Source organism: Camelus dromedarius, chromosome 19, assembly GCF_036321535.1.
Source record: "Camelus dromedarius isolate mCamDro1 chromosome 19, mCamDro1.pat, whole genome shotgun sequence".
NCBI classification, from domain to species: Eukaryota; Metazoa; Chordata; class Mammalia; order Artiodactyla; family Camelidae; genus Camelus; species Camelus dromedarius.
This window is the reverse complement of record NC_087454.1, coordinates 8991944-9011591: the sequence shown is the minus strand read 5'-3', so window position 1 is coordinate 9011591 and position 19648 is coordinate 8991944. Positions and strand designations below refer to the sequence as shown.

The following is a 19648-nucleotide window of genomic DNA, read 5'->3' as shown; positions in this document are numbered from 1 at the left end:
GAGAGAGGCTGCCTTCCTCTTTTTCACTGTGCTTGAATCCAGGAAGTTTTAGACCTGGGGTGCCCGGTATTCACCTTGAAAGGAAGCCAAAATGGAGGAGAGCGGAGCTGAGAGGTCCGAGACCAATTTACGGAAATACTGCTCAAAGCCCTGCTATTTTTATTTAATGACGTCAACCATCATTTCAAGACTTTGCCTTTGCCTGCTTGAGTTGGGTTTTCTGTCACTGCACTCAGAGTCTCAACAGATACACTGGTGGAGCCTGTTATTTTGCAGGTGTGGACTCTAAGGCTCAATGAGGTGAAGAAAGAGGCCCAAAGTCACGCTGGGAGATTAGCGCAAAGGCGGTGCTAACACTCAGACCGTCTGGGTCCAAGTTCAGATGACAGGGTCAGTGTGGTAGGTGGCCTTCGCCCCAGGCTCACCTGAGGGAGAAATCCGAGGGACGGTCACATCCAAGGTGGAAGGGAAGGCCACAGGAGGAGAGCTCAGCGTCCTGCATCCCCGGCCTGTGGTGCTCCAGGCCACTTCTGCTGGCCCTGGCAGGCCCACCCGCACACCTGCAGGCCGAGACAGGAGATGTTCGAGGCCATCGTGCGAGGCCACCCAGGCTCCCGCTGTGTTGGGAGAGCATCATTGGACAGCCCTGAACCTCGTCAGCCCAGACAGACCTTTGGGGTCTGGTGGACACAGCGTTTATGAGAGCTGGATGAAGGCCCTTCATCCCAGGCCCAAGCACATCGGGATGCGTGTTGAGAAACTCATTGGCTGGGAAGTCACTCACTGCGGCAGCCAGACCCATGGACGTGGAGTTGAAAGATGCAGGTTCAGACCCTGGCTCTTCTGCTCCTCCGTGTGACCTTTTACACGGGAAAGGTGGATCAAAATGACACTCCAAGGAATCAGACTGACGCTTGGGAGGGGCCTCAGGGAGCCAGTCCTCCAACCAGTAGCCCACAGCCTGAACCCAGCTCACAGGCGGTTTTACTTGGCCAGCACAGAGTTTTGAAAATAAACCAGCCAGTGCTGAAAATCAGGGTATTTCACATAAAAATCCAGATGTTTGCTTTCTTTTGAAAATAATGGAGCAAGACCTGGGGACACTGGCCAGAACTGTGACATATACACCCCCTTTGTCCAGCCACGTGAGGCTCATCTGCCCTCCGGTTCCTGCCTCCCTCACCCCCTGCAACCCCCCGCTCTACAGCTGAACTGGGGTGGATGCCGGTAGCCACTCAGCATCTCACTCTGCTATTTGTCTCGGGGCAGAGAACTCTTGCTCTGCACTGTGTGTCCTCCCAGGTGGGGAAGCAAAGGATTAGCAGAGAGGCCCCTGCCATTCTCACCTACCTCCCACGCTGCTCACCAGCTCCACTCATGATGTGATCTGCTTGGAGCCAGGAGGCGTCTGAATTTATGGGCATAACTGGAAATGCAAATGTCAACAGGAAGTTCATGGATTAAAGAGACAGAATGAGAATTAGGACTCAAGTTCAAGTTCTGTGGGTTGAGATACAAACTCTAGGCTACCTATTCAGGGGGACTGGCAGGTGCACTTGTGGTGAGCTTGGGGGGCGTTGTGGTGGGTAGTCAGTGTAGGAACAGGGTCAAGGACGGAGGGAAACAAGTTCAGAGGCAAGAAATCCAGCCTCTGTGTACCTGGCAGGGGAACCAGTGATGCTGACGGCCCAAGTCCAGGTCAGGGCCAGGTCTCCCGGTAGCGTGAACAGGCACAGCTGGCTGGGGGACAGGAAATCAGGCGGAACTTGACAAAGGCTGGGTGACATCCTGGTGGGTTCCCATGTGGAACCCACAAGAGGCCACCAGGTTTGGCCTCTTCTGGGGAAGTTCCCCTGAGTCTAGTTTTATCCTTTGACAGAGGAAATAAAAGTTCTCAGGAAATTTGGTGAGAGGTCTATTGAAGCTTAATTAAACCTTTGCTGCCAGTGTTGTTCATCATGGAGCTAATTCAACACGGGGTCCTGGTTCTCAAACTCAGCTGATGTGAGGGTCTTAGAAGACAGAACGCCTCCTATAACCTAAGGTATAATCATAGACTATATGTAGGTTTTTAGCCCACAATTTGAAATTCAGTGCAGTGCTGAGCTGATGTAGATGGTACACGTGCACTGGGGATATGGGTTATGGATGTATACAGTCATTCAGCAAACATTCATTAACTGAGTGCCTGGAGTTTATAATCCATTATACTTAACACTATGGACCCCACAACCCTGGATAAGACACTGCCTTCACCCTGGAGCAAACTACCAGGCAGTCAGGTCAAGTGCATGTCTGGGGATCTGGAAACCAATGAGATTCAAGGAGACCTGTGCACATCACCTGCTACCCCTCTGCAGTGGGGCCCAAGGCCAGATAATGTTGCCTTTCAATAAAGATTTCTTGGTGGGGGGAAGGTATAACTCAGTGGTAGAGCTTGTGTTTAGCATGCACGAGGTCCTGGGGTCAATCCCCAGTACCTCCATTAAAAAAATAATAATAAATAAATAAATAAATAAATAAATAAATAAATAAATAAATAAATAAATAAACAAACAAACAAACCTAATTACTTTCCTCTCTGCCCCCAAAAAAGGAAAAAAAAAATTCTAAAATAAACAAAACAAAACATTTCTTGGGAAGGGTTTCTTAACCAGACTTCCCTAGCTGGGAGCATCTGAGAAACTTTTCCCAGAGCGTCAGCCTGCAAGTGGTAATTTCCTGCTTGAAGCTAGCAGTATCTGTATACCACCGAACTAAATTTTAAAAAGAAAAAAAAAAATCATCCAATTGTTTCCAAATAACAGGATGTTTTTGGTGCTGTAAAAAAAAAAAAGCTACTGATTATTTAATACTGACTATGTGCTGGGATCTTTGCATATATTTTCTCATTTAATCTGCCCAACAGCCCTGCAAGGTCGCTGGTACCATCCCTGGCTGCACATGGAGGTTCAATAACATTTAGTTCCACTTGCATTACGTCTGAGAGTCCTAAGATCTGAATGCAGACTTTCAAAGTAGAATCTGGTTTATGTTTGAAGCCCAGTCTGTGGTCCAGGCATCTGTGGTCCCCCACACAATACGCTTTAGCACAGGGAGGCTGCCAGGGGTTGGCAACCAGGCTCCCTGGGGCGGCAACCTGACATCAATTAGCCATCCCAAGAACGTGGCCCCAAAGCAGACCTCCAGCCTTTCACTCCTCCTCCATCACTTCCTACCAGAGACCAAAAGAAGAACTCGCAAAGGCCGTCATGGGTCTTGTCATGGGGCATTCTGACACTCGGCCACTGCTGGGGATTTTGGGAGGGGAAGTAACACTGACATCACAAACATAGAACCGAAAAATGCTTGAAGGGTTCATCTTCTGCAGGCACCTCTGTGAGACAAGACGCAGTTTTCTCCCTTGAAGAGTCAGAAACGGACACTTCACCTCTTTCGGTAATTTCTGCCACTGTTTTAGCCCCCAAATAGAGAAGATTTTCTTCCAACTCAAGTTCTGATTTAACTTTGGTCATATATATATATATATTTTTTTAGTCCAGAAAGATGAACTGGTTAGCATTAGTCCTGTCACAAACCTCAACATCTTAAAGATCATGTCTTTATGTCTTTTCATTTCAGGCCAGCTAAGCGCAATGATCTATACCTGTGTTCTTCACTTGGGGTTCTTATCTGTACTGTGTGCAGTTTTTCAGCTATTTCCTCAAATATGTGACTGCAGCAGATTGAATGATGGCTGCCCTCTCATCCCTCTTTCCCTGTTGTGTGGAATTATATATCCGTGACCTCTGCCATGTGACTTGTGGTCTCTCTCATGAGAATCAACGCAGTGTACTTCCTCGCCCCATTGCTAATTGGCTAGGTCCCCAGGACTTGCTTTGGACAACAGAATGTTAGTGAAAATAATGTAGCAGAGGCTTTAAATGTGCTTGCCTGGTTCGAGTCGGTCTCTTGTGCCATAACCACGAGAAGTCCCTGCCCCAGGTGGTGCCAGTCCCAGACAGAGATCTAGGAAGCAGGCCCAAAGTGGACTTGGAATTTGGAGCCATGCCCAGCTGAGTCCAACCAAGATCAGCTGAATCTCAGCCACCCAACAGACCTGTAAGCAAGAAAAAGAAACGCCTTTTTTCAAAATTATAGAATAGATAAACAAGATTATACTGTACAGCACAGGAAAATATATACAAGATCTTATGGTAGCTCACAGAGAAAAAAATGTGACAATGAATATATACGTTCAGGTATAACTGAAAAATTGTGCTCTACACTGGAATTTGACACAACATTGTAAAATGATTATAAGTCAATAAAAAATGTTAAAAAAAAAAAAAGAAAAAGAAACGTCTTTGATGCAAGTCACTGAGATCTGGAGGGAGTTGTTTGCTATACAGCATAACTGAATGTTGCAAGGTCTAATCCAAACTACAGCCAGGTTACTACCTGATCCTTGCATGGACCACCCTTCAAGACCACCTCGTTCATGAAAACTTCCCTGGTTAACTTCAGATCCTCTACACCTTGACCACTCCAGACCCTGCTTTTCTATGTCCTATATTTTGGCACTTGTTTATATTCAATAGAACACTTTCTAGAACTCAGCCTGATATATTATTTAATAATTGCATATTTGAAACATTATCAATAAGACTATGAAGTCATGGAGAACAGGGATCATATGAATATAGTACGGGCAATAAAACCCTGTTAATTACAAATATTCTGTACCATTATCCCCCATCCTTGTCAGAATAAGGCTTCCAATAGTTACTTAGAAACGCATTGTTGGGGGAAGGGTATAACTCAGTAGTAGAGTGCCTGCCTAGCATGCATGAGTTCCTAGGTTCGATCCCCAGTACCGCCATTAAGTAAGTAAATAAATAAATAAATAAATAAATAAATAAATAACCCAATTACCTCCCCCACAAAAAAAACAAAAACAAAAACAGAAACACATTGTTACTGCACATACAGGGGCCAGCATAAGGCTATGCACACAGTAACCACAGGAGGCATTCAAATATTCATGAAATGTTCATTGGAAAGGAAAATGTGACTGAGTTTTTGTCAATCAGATAAATATTTCTGATCTATTAACATTCAATTTCATCTATTTTGTCTTCTTTTGATAAATATAATATTCAATTATCAATTCCACAGGATATTGAGTTAAAATTTTCCCTTTCCCATCCAAAAATCTATTAATAAAAATAAACGTGAGCTCAAGAAGTTACCTAATTAAAACACTTACAAGGCAAAATCTGTGAAAAGTTAATATTCACTCTCAATGTTACAGTTCTATATGTCTCATTTTCTTAATAAAACATACTTTTGTGTATGAGAGCAAATAATCTTTGATTTTCATGTTCTATATTTGAAAGCAGGGACAATTGTTCAGAATCACATTTTTTTCACAATTTAGTTTCAAATGCAGTGTAGTTCCTCTTTCTATTTACGTAAGCAGAAAGATTTGCTTTATATAAAAGAATTCAATGAACTGGGTTTTTTTTTAAGGTACATATTTACTTTTCATATACAGGAATTTTCCAGATGACTGGTTGAATTAGTACATTCACATGGTACATTGATCTGGGGTTTTAAAAAAACTGAACAATAGAAAAGGCTATCTTTTCTTTCCATCTATGGACCTAACTATCAAAGCATCATAGATGCTACCACAAATTATATAACAGAATGAACGCTGTTCCTTCAAATCAGTCACCTCATCCAATTATTCCAAGGAATTGCCAGTGCTCTAAACTGTGCTGAAAATCTCTTTTGTGTGTGATTTCCTTCAAACCCTGCTGTACATTTTAAAAAATATTGTTAAAAGCAGCAAATCTCTGTCTTTGAGAATGCATGTGGTTTTGGAAACAGAAAAAGTCATTTGGAGGCAAGTTTGGTGAAAAAGAAGAGCCGTCGAGCCGAACGATATAAAGAAGAAATTCAAATGTGTCCACAATCTCACAAGCCAGAGATAACCACCATCAACACACCGGTACATTTACTTCCAACAGGTTTTTCACGTATACATTTTCACACAAGTGGGACATGCCAGATACGCAGCTCGGACCCTCCCCCATGTGTTCCCCATGAATGAATAGTCAACATTCCTATTATTCTCCTTTCATGAGGTTTGGGGAAGCTGAGTAACAGGAAAAGTCATGCTTCAGAGAGTGTTCTAACTTCCAACTTCTTTCAAAACGTGTAGAAGTTGAAAAAGGTGAAGAGGTATACAAAATAAGAATGTTTATATGATTTTCTGTTCCCTGTTCCTTGCTGATAATATCTTGCAAGAATAATATTTGGGCAAACCACCACGAAGCATGACAAGTGAGACAGAAACCAAGAGTGAGAGAGAATGAAAAGATGTGGTTTTAACAAAGAATAAAGAGAATGTGGTGTCATCCCCAAGTCAGTCATTTGTGGAGACCCTCTGGGTGTGTGTGTGTGTGAGAGAGAGAGAGAGAGAGAAGGAGGGAAGGAGGGAAGGAGGAATACAGCTTTCAACACAAATCACAAAAGCTTATTTCCTAGTGCTTTGAAATGGAGTAAAATCTCTCAAAATGGAAGAAATGCCACTTGCAGCAGGAATCAGAGAAGGTAGAACCACGGTCTGCATTTACCAGGTCTTTTCCCAAAGTCAGAGGAACCATGCCATGTGTAAGCTTTGTTTTTTTGGCACACAGACTAAAGCCTGTTTTCCAAACTCCAAACCTGATCAATCACTGAGTCCAGTGTGACCCACCAGCCCCTTGGCCCCTGTGGCTCCAGTTCTAGGACTCTCTCCACCTGGATTGTGCCCTGCAAACTTAGAAACAAGAGCTGAAAATGCTCCATCTCCACTTTGCCCCAACAACTAAGACCTTCTCCCCCCACCCAGCAGAAGACAGCAATGCTCCTTGACTTGGTCCCACACAAGTCACCGCAGTCTTCATATGAGAGTTGAAATGCCAAAAGATCCCCATTTTTCCCACCCCCCTTTTTCCCTCAGAAACATTTCTTTGTCTATAGAGCCAGTCTAGCCTGGTGGAGGGAGTGCCAGCTTTAAAACTCAACAAATCCTCCTTTCCCCATTTCCCCACTTCATCAACGCTGGGCAGCGACTTCGTCTGCCTCAACATCAACCTCTCTACTGGGATGAAGATGAAGGTAACAGAACATAAAACTATGCCCTGAACAATACATTTGGGAAGATGCTCTGACGCCAGGTCAACCCAACTGAACCGAGGTAAAATCCCATCCTTGAGAGAAGAGAGAAAGCGATAGGCATCAACAGAGTTCGTCGTTGCCGTGTGGTTCCAGAAAGAGCCCTGCATCTGACCTCTTCTCAGCCCAGCTGGGGCCAAGCCCAGAAAGGGAAGACGGCGGGTAGAAACCCAGCGGGCTTTAAAGACCCAAGTCCCTATGACCTCAAAGTCCCTTGAGCCCAGCATGAGGGGAAACAGCAGAGCTTAGTAGGAGCTGTGTCAAGGATGAAATCACAGCTCAGTATTGTCTGTGCTCCAGACAAAGGCAAAAAAGTGGCCGAGGGGGACCTGGACCCAAGGGGCCTCATCAGAACGAGCCAGATGAGGCGGTGCCCCACACATCACGGACTGGAGGCCACATGTGAATGAGGAGGCGGGGGAGCATCCTGGGCTGACAGGCGACAACCCACCACACACACCGCCAACCAGCCCCAACCCCAAAATGACTAAGATTAAGTTTCTGCAGCTCTTTGGAATGGGAGCACTAAACAGAAACTGAAATCGAAATTAAGTGCAGTCACAAAAAGTTGTATTGTTTGCAAAGCCTGAAACGAGGACTCACGATACGAATGACACATGAAGGGCCTGTGCATGTGGTAGTCACAATAATCTCTAAGTCTTTCCACGATTGCTATTGACTAGTTATAATATTTCAGTCTGCCTTCCTTCTCCTGAGAAGTGGACACACTCACCTTGAGCACTAAAAATAAAGGCACAGCCTAATAGTGTAATAAAAGTTGGAGAACTATTTGATTTTTCTCCATAAGAACCCATTGAGAGATCCCTGCACTCCACACCCTCCCACCTAGAGTAGATTATATTTTTCTTCAGTCAGTGTTCATGCTCCTTGCCCACCCCCCAGGATGGGCTCTGCCTCCCCATCGCCTTGACTTTGGGCTTGGCTGCATGGCATGCTTTGGCCAATGGAAAGTGGCACACATGCTAGCTCGCCACCACGAAGAAGAGACTCTAAGAGGCACTGTGTCTTTCCACTTCCTGTCTGGCATTCCTGCCACCTCCATGAGAGAAGGATGCCCCAGGTGGCCATCGCTCCTCCAGCCTGGGTCTCCAATTGAAAAACATACAGGGCAGACTTGAACCTGACCTGGAACTTGGAACCAAGCCTAGTCAAGTCCAGGGGAATCCAGTCAAGTCCAGGTGAACCACAGCTGAGCCTCAGCTGACCTAAAGTCCCATGATGGAGAAATTAATATTTGCTTTCATAAGCCACTGAAATTTGGAAAAATCGAATACACCATCAACTAAGACCACTCTTCAGCGTGTCAAAGTAAGAGGTGCGAAGATGGACAGACGAAACAAGGGCAAGGAAACAGCCTTACAAAATGAGGGGATATCACCTTTTCAGGAAACTTGTCCAGCAATGGTCACAAGAGATAGCAAAGCAGTACTGCTAGTGAAGCGGGGGGTGGGGCGAGGGAGGAATAAAGACGTCTGACAGCCTTCGAGAGAAGGAGTTCAGAGAAACACATTTCTTCACCCTCAGACTCTCTCTTCAACTCTCCCCATTTTAAGGAATTTAACTCCCTTCTGAGCACTAAGCTTGGTAAATAAACTTTAATGACATGCAATGAATTCTCCATTGCTAGATCTCCTATTTCTAGTTAAAATGCAGCAGGATGGACGTTTGACATTGATTCGGGTTTGCGATTTGGACGGTTCTCATGTAGGTATTTGTCAAAGAACAGATGTTTCTCCACGTGTCATGTGAGATGGGTTAAGTGAGCCCGGGAGGGAGGGTATGGCTGATACAGAGCTCTCTCCCTGAGCAGACGGGGGAGTTATAAATTGCTCTGCGGTTTTCCCTAACCCTGTAGTGGCTGAAGTGAAACCTAGCAGCTGAACAGTTAACCCATTTATTTAATTTGATTTTGATTTTCCATTAAGCGCTCATGATTTATTTAAATAGGTTCTGAAATACCAAATGGAAATGTGAAGAATTTGGCACGAAGGGGGATTAAGAACCAAAATATGAGTCGAATGAAATCCATTTTGCAAATCTCCAGCACTGTCCCATAAACCGCTGGGGAGAGCTGCACAGAATTACTCCTTAAGTGGGTCTGAGCATCAATATCACATCTCTGTTTCTTAACACACGGGCTTCAAGGAACAGCTTCTTTCTTGGGGCTGTGCTTCAAAACCTCACAGTTAAAGCCTGGATTAATGTGAGAAGGAAAAGCAGTGGGGTCAGTTCAGCACCCAGGTCGGGGGACCAGCAGACAGTCGACATCTAAAGTGGACTGGCTACAACTGCTATTTTCAATAAGCACTTTCACACACATTGTCGCCATCTTAATTCCCCGAACAAGCTTTGGAGGCAATTGTCATAGCTGACATTATTTAGTCTCAGATTAAATTTATAGCACAGTGGGGGTGTATTTTTCTGTGCCACATCTTCATTTAATAGACATTTAGCCACCTCAGCTACACTCCATGTGTACAATACATCACGCCCCTGTGCTGGATTTGAACGGTGGTTGCACTATATAGAATAAGGGCATTTTAACCAATGAAGAGCTGCTTTTCTGAAAGACCGCTACCCTGATTTATGCGATGCATGGTCCTTAATCAAGAGTCAACCAACAATTAGGGCAGGGTCCCTGGAGGAAAATATGATCCCATTTGTGACAGTTGATTATGTGACTTAAAATGCAGGACAAACTGTGGGGGAAAGTAGAAGAAACCTCATTTATAAATGAGACCTGGACTTTAGCTGTTCTCTTTAAATTGATCACTCCCACGATTCAGAAGTCATTTTCCACTGAAGCAAATATTCTCCCTGTGACCTTTTATACAATGAGAAATGAAATTATCGAATGGTATTTTTGAACAAACACATTTCAAGACATTAAATCCAGCATGTGTGTGTTGGGGGTGAGGGTGGGGGTGAGTGGGTAGGTGTGTGTCCGTATGTGTGTGGGTGTGGTATGAGTGTCTGTGTGTATCTGTGTATGTGTGTGTGTGTGTGTCCTTCCTACTGGTCTTTTTAGAACATTTCCTTTAGCCCAGTGGTTTCCACCTCGCCTGCACAGTTAGAATCCCAGGGGAGAGGGAGTTTTAAAACTGACCCTCAGGCTGCACCCCAAGGTGCAGTAAAATAAAATCAAACTCTCTGGGATGGCACCCTGCATCAGCAGTTTTCTGGCCCCCCGCCTCAGGTGATTTAAATGTTTAAACAGAGTTAAAAACTCATTTAGTTAATTATCTTGTTTAACACTGCAGGGGAAGATGAACGGGATAAAAATTATAATGCTTCACTTTGTTGTAACCCCACAAACTCAGGGCCTGAGACAATGGGTATTGATATGGCAAACTCAGGCCTGATGCAGTTTGAGGATCTCTGTCCTTGAAAGAGGACTTTGCAGGAAATGGTGCTGAGAGAGCCACTCGCATGAGCCTAAATAAGGCCCTCCTTGCTTTCAAATGTCAAAGTACTGCAAGCAGCTCCCTCTCAGAAAACCCCCTTGTGTGGCTGGCAGGGAACTTCTGTCCCGCAGCCTCGCCGAGGGACCTGGGCAGCGGGCCAGGGCAGGCCTCCCGCCCGCAGGCCCGGGCCCGCACAGCCTCTGAGAGGCCGCTGAGTAAGGGAGCCGATGGGAGCAGGTGGAGCGCCTGGAATCGCTGGGATGGTTTCATGCTGGCAAAGGGTGACAAGGCACTTGTCTCTACACATCCTTCATAACAAAAAGCACATGTCACCTTCCATTTCCTCACAGTCACAGAAAGGCAGACCCAGGAGGGACCTCCCAGAGGTCTAACCCGGTGGCTTGCCATGCTTTAAAGCCTGGGATTCCTTCGTCCAAAGGAAGCTTCCCCACAAGCCCTGGTAAAGTGAAGGTGCTCAGGTTGGATGGTGGGGTGCCCAGAGCCCGGCCGGGGTCACCCCTGGCCTTTCAACCCAGCCCGTAAGGGTTTAAAAACCAGTCGAGGTCAAAACCATCATGGCCCCACCCATAGTTCCTTCTCATAAACATGGCTCAAGTACCATACAACCGGATGGTATTGCTTCCAGACAATGTCCTCTGAGAATCCATTCACTTTTCTTAGGTGAGAATCTATTTTGACAAATAAGCACAGTATAAAAAAAAATTTGACTCAAAAAGGTTTTTTTTTAAAAGGCAAAAATAAGTAAGTTTACAAATTATTGTAGAAATAACACAAAAGAGGTTAACATTCTCATTGAGGAAAAATCAAAATGTGTCCAATTGTACAAAAGCTCTTACCTTGCAAGAAACGGGAATAAAGCTGAAGGAAGGACCCAGTTTGGCTTCACTGCTGAAAAATGTACAGAATAACTTAGAAAAACCAGTCAGGGTCAAACGTGGTAAGCCCACGACTTGTACCTGGCTGCTCTTGATCTGGGGCGGGTTGGGACCCGCAGAGCTGATGGCAGGACAGCCAAGAGTGCCCCATCTGGGGGTCCCTCCTACATCCACATTCAAGCACGAGCTGAAGAAAAACCAGCCTTAGTGAAGTCTGAGCTCTGCAGCTGGCTGACCGGATTTCCTCCGCTGCAGCAGAAAGGCCAGTTTGAAGAGCCCTGAGCCAATGCCAACATATTTTTAAAGGAGGAAAGTGAGGCTCTCAGAGACCACAGTCCCAGCGCACGCAGCCATTTAGAGATCCTGACTGGCCGGGTGAGGACCAGAAAGCAACGTAAGGGCAGAACTGGGACCAGCGCCTACGTCTCCAGCGCCTACGACTCCCCACCTGGTGGTCCTGCCTGCAGGCTTTGTCTTCACAAGGAAATAAACTCCAGCAAACTTTATGTCGATACTGGAGGCCGATGGTCCGGAGAATCAGAGAGCACTCTTGTGCAGGAGGCCAGATCAGCGGACCCGAGAGCATGGCACAGACCAGGAGAGCTGTCCCAGGACACGCAGCTTCTGGGATGCAGAGACTCCCGGCTGTGCAGGCTCCCTGGATGCTGGGGGCCATCTCCGTGGGCCTTCAGGCCTGCCAGGCTCTCCAGGAAATAAATGTCTGCCTTTGTTGTTCTTCCACAGCTTCTAATCTCATACAAAATAGTTCAGGCTTGGGCCCTGACATGAGGCTCTGTGGCCCACGTTAGGATGGAGCTGTGTCTCACTCCATCTCTAGCCTCAGCTAGTCTGGGGCCCAACACCCATGAATGTCCAGCCGCGAAAAGCACAGACTGGATTCGAATCTTGGCTTGTTGCCAAATGGATGCCAAATGGATGATCTTGGGCAAGTTACTTAGCCTCTCTGAGCCAGTGTCCTCATCTGTCAAATGAGGATGAGGATAACATTTATCTTACACATTATTGAGAAGATTCATACACTCGCAACGGTGCCTGGCGTTAGACAGATGCTGTCTAGGGGTTAGTGACTATTCTCATTCACTCATTCAACAACCAAAAAACACTTTATCTGTTCCTCTGCACCCTAGTCTTGGCCCTTGCCCTCAAGGTACCTGCCGTGGGACTGGAGCAAAGCATACCTTACTTGCTCCTGAGGCTGCTCAGAGGTAGGACATGAGACTTCGTCCGCTCCCAGGATCTGGGATGAGCTAATGTGGCCCATCTGGGCTTTCCATGGTTTGTCGTGTGCACAAGGGGTACCCTTCCCCTTGGTAACAGGGAGGTGTTTCAGTAGGATTCTGTGGTTTCTCCCCTGAAAACTCCACAAGGAACAACCATCCAGTTTGTTCACTGGATGTGGCCCCTTGCTTTAAAAAATCCCTTTGGGTTTTCTTTTTTTTTTTTTGGTAACAGAGATGGAACTAGGGAAATGGGTAGGTGTGTCTGAGTCATAATGAGAATTTCCCTTTTCATAAGGAATCATGGGGATAACTAAGTCTTTAAATTCCAAAGGAATTCCATAAGCTGCCCTTCCCTTCCTCCTTCCTTCCCCAGCTGCTTGCCCCGTAGTTCTCCCATCCCTCCTCCTCCTCCTAAAAGCCAGGTTGGTTTGCGCAATCAGGCTCATGAACTCTCTTCCTCACAACCAGGCCTGGCGTGGGAGAGTCAGCCAGGGGTTGGCCCACAGCTTGGAGGCTGCCTCCCTCCCCCTGACCCAGAGCCGAAAAGTCAAGAGTGTGAACGTCGGACCACGGTGGACCTCAAGCCTACCTGGGCTGGAGGCTTTACACGAGCCCCGGCTCCTAGAGGCTGAACAAGGCCCAGTAAAGTTACAAACCTGGAGGGAGAGGGAGTGTCCAAATGAAGCCTTTAACTCAGATGGAAACAGCTCGCTGTAAGACAGGGTTGGGGGTTACTTTTTGTTTTGCTTTGTTCTGTTTTGCTGTATCTACAATCTGTGTTTCAACACATCAGCTCTAGGTGGCAGTAATGCACCACAGAGATCTGAGGGTCACTGGGCAACAGCCTGCCTAGCTTCAAGTCTCAAGGAACCAAGGACAGTTTTTATGTGATTACCAGGTGCCAAGGCTACCTAACAGTCAGTCACCACCGTTGTCTCTTCTGGTCCACTGTGCTGGAGGAAGAAAGGAAAGAAAGCCACAGGCTTATGAAGACATTATATGAAGGATGCAATGGAATAAGAGTTGATGGGGGTTTGTCCAAATTCTGTCTTCTATATTTACTCTCTCTGCTCTGTTTCTCTCTTTCTACACACACACACACACACAGACACACACACACACACACACACACACACCGGCACACACACACACACACAGACAAATATACTGAAGCCTGTGGAACTGAGAGAGTGTGCTTGAGGATTACTTTATTTTATTCCCCTGGATTTATTTGTAAGAGTTTGTATGTCAGTGTCCTCATATGTAAAATGGAGCTAACAGTTCCAACTTCATAGGGTTATTATCAGGATTAAATTAATTAAATTATATAAAGAGGATGGGGGGAGGGTATAGCTCATGGTAGAGTGTGCGCTTAGCATACACAAGGTCCTAGATTCAATCCCCAGTACCTCTGTTAAAAAAATTTAAAAGCAAAAAATAAATAAATAAACCTAATTACCCCCCGCCAAAATAAGCATTACCAAAAAAAATTCTTTTAAATAAAGAGAATGAGTTGCCTAACACATAGTCAGCTCCACGTATGCGTTAGCCACCACTGTCATCATTGTTACCCACAGTCTTTGCGTTGCTCTGAAGGAGCAGGGAGCAGAGCTGGGCAGGGCCACTTAGGGGCAGGATGAAAAGGAGGACAGAGAAGCACACAGAGGACACACAAAGAAGTGGACACACACAGCCTTGGCTAGAGACACACGTAGAACCAGATAAACAATGTCAAAAGTGGTTTAAAAGCAAAAAAGGAAAGTGTCAAGGAGGTGTGGTAAGGTCTTGGCTAAGTTGCCTTCAGAATGATGGGTAGTGAACTTTTTCAGAATGAAGGAAGAGAAAGGAAGAGAGCTGATTATACAAACAAAACTTGCTTTTAAGAAGTAGCTTTTCTTTTTCCAATATCTGAGCCCCCTGGGAGATGTGTGCAGGCTTGTGTGACGGCAGAGCCACATGCATTTCCCGTGGCCTTTCCTCAAAGGACCTGAGGCACAGTGCTGTCCCAGGCCGCGGGGCATCGTGAATGCACCGGGCCAGGCGGGAGCAGAACGGATTCACTCTTTGGGAGAGCCTTTCTCAGGAAGTTCATAGCCTTTCGGTCCTGTGTTGATTTATGTAGCCTGCTTTGAAACAGTCAAACACATGGAAATACAAACTTATAAGTCAAAAATGAGTAGGAAATTCTTCAAATAGGAAAAAAAAATTCCACAGTGGACAAAATAATTCACCACTGGACTCCCTTAAATCACTGATGGGATTATGATGACATTTCCAGAACACCTCCCGGAGCTGTATCAGGGAGTCATCACAGCTGAGGGTCTTCTTTAAAGCAGATTCATTAGAAAGCAAAAAGGTTTACAGAAAGAATTGAGTAACTACTCAGCCATAAAAAAGAATAAAATAATGCCATTGCAGTATATGGTTGGACCTAGAGATTATCATTCTAAGTGAAGTAAGCCAGAAAAAGACAGAAAAACGCCATATGATATCGCTTATATGTGGAATCTTAAAAAAAAGAAAAAGAAAAAGGACACTATGAACTCATCTACAAAACAGAAACGGACTCACAGACATAGTAAACAATTTTATGATTACCAGGCCAAAGGGGGTGAGAAGGGATAAATTTTAGAGTTTGAGATTGCAAATGTTAGCCACTATATATAAAAATAGATTTTAAAAAACAAGTTTCTTCTGTATAACACAGGGAACTTTTATTCAATATCTTGTAATAGCCTATTTTTATCGCATTTTTAGAATTAAAGGCTTTATCTGCCCCAGAGTTATAATTCTAAAAGTTACTAAGGAAGATCATATTTTCCATCTAAACCTTTGAATGGTATAAATCTCTTCCAACAAAATTTGAAACCAAACCACTGTACTCAGTGAACTTAAGAGCAGGCACCATGGGCTGAAAAAGAACCAGTTCAGTCATTATCAAGCCCACAAAATTAGTGGGAAGAACCCTGTTTGGCTGTACATTATCCTGGATCCTGACCTGGAAATCACTCAACTCTAACTGGCTGCCTCATTACCAAGGTCACTGGTTTTGTCTCCTTCTTAGAGCAAACCATCCTCTAATTGTGCAGGTCGCTGCTTTGTAAACGGGGGATTAAGTATCTCAGAAGCTTAAGATCACATTTGAAATGCACTTTAAAATAGATACCCGTTTATTACAGGTACAGGAGAAACATTTTTACATGTTGATCTTCAACCAAGAGTCTGTTTTGGGGTTTTTGTAATGTGTGTTTTAAGTATCACATCCCAGATGTATATTATGTTTCAAAAAAATCACACAATAGATTCAAACATCATTACACAAACATAAAAGAGACATGAAATTTTAGGTATGGCCTTGAGACCATTGGAGGTTCCAACAAGGAAGGAGGGGACAGAGGAATTGAACACAACTCCTTGGACCAACTCCTTGGAAGTCCAGGTCTTTCTCTCACTGGGACTTTATGACTATTGAGAGCGAGTTTGGGGCACAACACAATTAATCAAGCTGTAAATTGTCACTCACCTTATGGGTCCAGAGAAAGAGGAGACTGGAGTTATTCCTTACCAAGGTCCTTTGGGGTCCAAAATTCATGGCTCAATGCACTGATTTCTTTGTCAGTTGAGACCAGACAAAACCTCAAGATCCTTTCATTCAGAGGTTCTGCACAGGACAAGAGTGCTGTGGTTGTCAGGCAGCCCCAGGTAAGGAGACAGGATCTGCTAATTACAATATTTCTCTCTAAGCCTGTCTTTGGTTCTATGATAATTAATTTAAAAGGACATTTTAGCACTTGTGCCAAATAATAGAAAAATTAGATTAAAAATGCAACCAGCTGGCTTCTCAACCTTCTTGGCAAGTCATGATCAGAGCTGCCCCTTGGTGAGCAACTTCTGGGCAGGACACATCTTGGCAGGTCTCCAAGGGAAGACGGGCAGAAGGGACGGGAGCAGTCAGATGGCTTCCCTGCTGCTGGGGCTGAGCCATCCCAGGGCTCTGTGCTCGGGGGGCCAGTTGGTGGCTCTTTGAAGCCTTCCTGCAAGTTTCTGCAGCCCAAATAGCCACCAGAGAGTGAATGACCCTCCTCATCTCCCAACTGGCCCCCTTGCTTACAATCTTGCTGCTCTGTAGACTACTTCCACACAGCAGTCAGAGCAACCCTTCTGACACGGAGTGGGTTTACGTACCCCCTGCAGAGCAAACCCTCCAAAACCCCAAACCCTTACCTAGACTTTGATGTGGTCCCCATTACCACCCTGACCCATCACTTGCCTCTTTCCCACTCCATCACTCGGCAGCAACCTTACTGGACCCCTAGCTAAACACCACTTGCCCCTCCTCAAAGCCTTTGCACATTCTATTCCCTCTGCCTAGAATGCTCTTCCTCCAGACGCCCAGCTTCTCCCTCACTTCATTCAGGTCTCTGGTCAAACGTCACCTTATTAGAGAGGCCCTTCCTCTCCCCTAACTCTTTCCTCCCTCCCCCATCACTCTTTCTTGTTTGAAACAATATCAAACTTAATGACATGTTGCAAAAAAAGAAAACAAAGGACTCTTTTCCTGAACTATTTGAAAGTAAGTTATCAACACAGTGCCCTGCCAGCCTCACATGTTTTAAGTGTGGAAGTCCTACAACAAGAACGTTCTCCCCCACAACCATGACACAACCAGCCGGATGGGGAGGTTAACACTGATTCAGTCCTCAGACCACATTCAACTTTCACCAATTGTCCCAACAACATCCGTTACAGCCAAAAGACCCTGCACAGAAGACTGTACCCTTGTTTAAAAATTCTTAAAACAACCCAATCCAAAAATGGGCAGAAGACCTAAACAAGTAATTCTCCAATGAAGACATACAAATGGCCAACAGGTACATGAAAAAATGCTCAATATTGCTAATTATCAGAGAAATGCAAATCAAAACTACAATGAGGTATCACCTTACACCAGTCAGAATGGCCATCATTCAAAAGTCCATGAACAATAAACGCTGGAGAGGATGTGGAGAAAGGGGAACCCTCCTACACTGCTCGTAGGAATGTAGTTTGGTGCAGCCATTATGGAAAACAATACAGAGATTCCTCAAAAAACTAAAAATAGACTTACCATGTGATACAGCAATCCCGCTCCTGGGCATATATCCAGAGGGAACTCTAATTTGAAAAAATACATGCACCCCAATGTTCATAGTAGCATTATACATAATAGCCAAGACATGGAAGCAACCTAAATACCCACTGACAGATGACTGGATAAATAAGTTGTGGTATATTTATACACTGGAATACTACTCAGCAATAAAAAGAATAAAATAATGTCATTTGCAGCAACATGGATGGACCTGGAGATCGTCATTCTAAGTGAAGTAAGCCAGAAAGAGAAAGAAAAACACCATATGGTATCACTCATATGTGGCATCTAAAAAAAAAAGAAAAAGAGAACACTAATGAACTCATCTACAAAACAGAAACAGAATCACAGACAGAGTAAACAATTTTATGGTAACCAGAGGAAAGCGGGTGGGAAGGGATAAATTTGGGAGTTTGAGATTTGCAAAGGTTAACTACTATGTATAAAAATAGATAAAAAGACAAATTTCATCTGTCTAGCACAGGGAACTATATTCAGTATCTTGTAATAACCTTTAATGAAAAAGAATATGAAAATGAATATATGTATATATATGCATGAGTGGGACATTATGCTGTACACCAGAAATTGACACATTGTAACTGATTGTACTTCAATTAATTAATTGACTGATTGATTAAAAATAAAAATTCTTCAGAATTTCAAGATGGCGACAGCAGAGCATTAAACCAGGCATGGGACCTTGTGTGACTACAGACATCTCACGTTCATGAAGTTCACCTTGTCTGTGACCTTAATATTGCATCTTGTCCAATGGCAAATGATTCAGCTTCACCCATCGCTGATGAAGTGAACTTTGACCAACCATTAAGATGGGTCAGCCAGGCCTTCTCCGCCATAAAGTTAACCTTCCTCCCTCTGCAGTTGGTAAGTGTTTGGGAGAAGATCATTGTGTTTACTGCTTTATATTAATATGATCTCAAGGTTTCCGATTGTATCCAATGGTTTGTAATTCATCTCTATCATTGTTAATTAATTAATTTATTATTTATGTTTAAATTTACGTACAGTCCACTTGGCTTCCTTTGGTGTACAGTCCATGAGTATTAACACATGTACTGACAAGTGCGCTCACCAGCACGATCCAAACGCAGAGCATTTCAGCACCCCCAAAATTCCCTCACGCTGCCCCTTTGTAGTCAGAGCTCCCCCTCAGCCACTGAACTTTGCCCCTACAATTTTGTCTTTTCCAGAACATTATATAAATGGAATCATACTGTGAGTAATTTTTTGAGACTTGGGTCTTTCGCTCAGCATAACGCTTTGAGTCACTCATGTTGTTTCCTGACTAGGTTTCCATTGCGTACATGCATACAGTTTACTTATCCATTCATCTATTTGTCATATGAAAATTTCTTTTTTCAGGTTAATGATGCTGCCTGTCTTCATACTGGGTCATCGCTGATGGGGAGTATGGGTCCTGCGATTCTGCATCTCTAATTAGCTCCCAGGTGATGCTGGTCCAAGAACCACGCTTCCAAGAGCAAGGCTGCAGAGCGATCACTGTGACAACGATGGCTGGAAGGGGCCGAGGAGGGTGTTGTGGCAATGCGGGTGAGCAGCAATGAGGGCCTGAACCAAGCCAGGGGCAGTGGGGAAGACAGAAGAGGCAGACTGTGGAGACAGCAAGGAGACGGACCCAACAGGCTTGAGGGGTGAGGGCGCCGTTCCCAAGAATCTGGAAGAAGAGCAGAAACAGGGGAGGGGTGCAAGGAAACAAGTTCACTG

General features: G+C 44.8%; 1 protein-coding gene across 3 annotated transcripts in view; it reads right to left on the bottom strand.

Moving 5' to 3' along the window:
* The window catches only part of CD83 (CD83 molecule), a 47239-nt gene extending 29616 nt beyond the window's left edge, over positions 1-17623 (bottom strand). For 2 of the 3 annotated variants that reach the window (XR_010376811.1, XR_010376810.1), the window contains exons 1-4: positions 16292-17623; positions 3934-4099; positions 1351-1426; positions 426-860 (exon numbers count right to left, since the gene is read on the bottom strand). The gene's annotated coding sequence lies outside the window, so the exon portion shown is untranslated. The remainder of the gene's footprint in view (positions 1-425; positions 861-1350; positions 1427-3933; positions 4100-16291) is intronic. The other variant, XR_010376812.1, reaches the window with a different exon arrangement.
* Positions 17624-19648: the final 2025 nt, after the last annotated feature.